This window comes from Manis javanica, unplaced genomic scaffold, assembly GCF_040802235.1.
Source record: "Manis javanica isolate MJ-LG unplaced genomic scaffold, MJ_LKY HiC_scaffold_36, whole genome shotgun sequence".
NCBI lineage: Eukaryota > Metazoa > Chordata > Mammalia > Pholidota > Manidae > Manis > Manis javanica.
The window spans coordinates 89049-92317 of NW_027332182.1; the positions used below are offsets into that span (position 1 = coordinate 89049).

At 41.1% G+C, this 3269-nt stretch overlaps 1 pseudogene; it reads left to right on the top strand.

The window, feature by feature from the left end:
* Positions 1–2007: 2007 nt before the first annotated feature.
* On the top strand, positions 2008–2681 carry LOC140847669 (adrenodoxin, mitochondrial pseudogene; annotated as a pseudogene).
* Positions 2682–3269: the final 588 nt, after the last annotated feature.

Consider the following 3269-nt stretch of genomic DNA (forward strand, 5'->3'; position numbering starts at 1 on the left):
AGATAAAGGGGGAATTTTGTATGGGTTTATAATAAGGAGTCTGAGAGTCAGTATAATGTAGAAGAAAGGACAAGGACCAGGGACTAGAAACATTTTGGTTTTCAATCTGTCTGCCTTGAACTGGGTGAATTACTTTGTGAAACTTTGTGAAATTTTAAGAGACTAAGTTTTACAATTACTTAAAAATAGATTGTAAGTGGAGTCTGATGGAAATTTTCTAAGAGCAACAGCAGTACTCTGTACACAGTATTTACCACCAGGTAAACATTCACTGCAGCTACTAAATGAGCTAAATAATAGGTAACATTGGCTTAGTATTTACTCTACCTCAGAGAGTTAAATATAGCGGTTGAAAGCAAGGCTACAGAAGCCAGAACTGTGGGGTGCGCACTTCCTCATTGCTGCTCAACACCTGTAGACATTTGCCAAGTTGAATAAAGCTTTGTGTGTGTTTCATCACTTCTCGCAGGACTGTTCTAGGCACTAAATTAGTTATGTAAAAAAGTGACTGAAACCCTTTGTTGACTGGAAGATTTTGTCAATGATAGTCATCATCAGCACTGAATTGTTGGTGATGTTGAACATGTTATTTATTATTAATTTTAATTTTCTCTGTAAACAGAACAAGATGTCAGTGCTACTGTCATTTCACAGCTGAGGATAGTAATACAAAGAGAGGCCAAAAGACCCCTGACCTTCCCCCAGTGTCATGGGGCATGGCACATAAATGGCAGAAGTGATACTGGAAAGTGGTTCCTCTTGCTACCGTTCCTGGCTGTCCTCTGCAAAAACACTCAACACAGAGAGTTCTTGGCTGGCCGGATGCAATGTGTGTATTACCTAAATAAATGGTTATTTATTTAGCCAAACATGTATTTTAGATTATAGAAATATAGGATCGGGTCATCTAGTTGTTGCTAACATCTTCACGGCAGTTGTTATTGTCATTTGCATGGGACAGAAAGGGTGTGTTTCCATGTGTGCAGCTTGTGCCCTTCACTATTGGCTAGTGAAGGGGAGGAAGGGAACACTGTCTCTATCACAGGCATGTTTAATGTCTCCTAGTTGTGTTTTTTAATTAAGAGTTAATTAAGTATCACATACTATTTATCTTCTACGTTTTCAGGATAATTTTCCAGACTCTTTGCTTACTTTGGATGTCATTTTTCCATCAGTTACAGTTTCAGCTGTTTCATAACACATAAGAAACTTCCTGTCCTAGGTAGGAGGGATGGCAAAAATTCTAACTCAAAATTACAGGCCTCAACAGAATGTACATTTCCTCCTCCTCCTCTCCTGGTGATCTTAAACACCTTAGCCATTATTGAAAGACTTAATTCCTGACTTTTGTTCATTCCCTATGCTTTAATTATCAGAGATATAACACAGCTAATTCTTCCTTATCTCTAAGTGGTTTTATAAAGTGCAAACATGTATGAAAGTGTTCATCTATGAAAAGGAGTCTACGAAGATAGGGATGTAACCATCTCTGATAATGCCTAACTTTATTAATGCATTACACCAAATTTCACAGGACACTGGATTGTGTATGTTCATGAAACAGCTAATATAGCTCTGTTTCCCAATATGCTCTGTCAGAGTGTCAATGATTTCTGTGGCTGTGAAATCTCTTACACGTCTGAGGGCTTTGTTAACTGTGGCCTAATGAGGCAGCATTTGCCAGAGGTAGTGGTCAGGCTCCTTCTCAGTCTGGCCACCCCAGGGCTGCTCAGCCTCCTGAAGTCTGACACTCCCCAATCCAGAGCACCTGAGTAGGAGGCATGAAAATGCTGTTTTCATTTTCATGGACCCTGGGCACCACTTGTATTGTGGTAGTTGAAATGCTGAAGCATCTCTACATAAAATCACCATGTGTTAGTGGCCATATTGCGATTCTACACATCAAACTAATTTAAGTGCTAAAAATTCACACTTTTTCATTTTTCTGGCAAGAGTAAAGCATAGCAATGTACTGGGGATAATGTTGTAAAGCACACATTTATAACGATGTGTACACGTTTGTCGGGTAGGTTCTTTTGTAAGGGAAGAATGGAAGAGAGGGCTGTCCATAAATCCTCTAATTGAGAGAGAGCCATGCACAAAGGTATAAAGAAAGCCCCACCCGGGCCCTCTGCGCCTGCCCAGGTCAGGCCCCGGGAGGCACGGCCGCCTCCGCACGCCCCGCCGCGGCCCTCGGGCGTCAGGCGCCGGAGTCGCATCTGGGAGTCACGCGGCTGCGGGCTGTGGCCGCTGCAGGGGGCGCCCGGCTCCTGTGCTCTGCCACCGCGGCCCACCTACGGCTGCTTTTCGCCAGATCCCGGGCTGGAGCCGGAAGCCTCCCGGACGGCTGGGGGCTGGGCGGAAGCGCCAAGCGGGGCATGGGGTCGGTGTCGGGGCGCCCGGGACGCCAAGCGCATTGGTGCAGATCCACCGCAGATGCATGTGAGGGTACCCTGGCTGGCTCTACCTGTCATCTCATCTTTGAGGACCACATATTTGAGAAGTTAGAAGCAGTGACTGATGAGGACAATGCCATGCTTGATCTGGCATATGGGCTCACAGATAGACCCCGGTTGGGCTGCCAAATCTGTTTGACAAAATCTATGGACAATATGACTGTCCAAGTACCTGATGCCATGGCTGATGCCAGACAGTCCATTGATATGGGCAAGAACTCCTAAATAAATAAGAAAATTTTCTCAAAATGTTAATCTGTTTTTACAATTATCATTATTAATGTAATTGAGAGCATGGATGAATCGGTTTATTATTTTCACTAGTTTTACTACTTTCATTCACCTTGTCTAACTACTGAGTTTCATAGTTCTGAAAGTATGCAATCTTTATTTTGGTAAGACTATAAAAAGCAAATCAAATGTTAGATATAGTTAATATGATAAAACTTTATGTATTTTATCCTATGTTTGTTTAGTGATTTTGGCAATTTTTTTCATATAAATCTTATGCCTGCTACCTATAAAGTAACTTAAGAAAACTGGTATTATTATTCCTATTAGATGTGGGTGAAGATAGAACAAAAAATTTGAAGATCTGTACTTGAATCTGCATCTTGTTATACAAATTATATGTTCAGATTGAAACTGGAGAAATTACAAATATCTTCTTTACAGCAATAACATGTGAATGTGTATGGAAAAACTGCTCAGTAAACTGCTTAATTTCAAAGACAGTTATTACCTTATAAATAAATATTACAAAATTAAAATAAAAGACATACCGATTTCATTAAGATTATAGTTTTGAGAAAC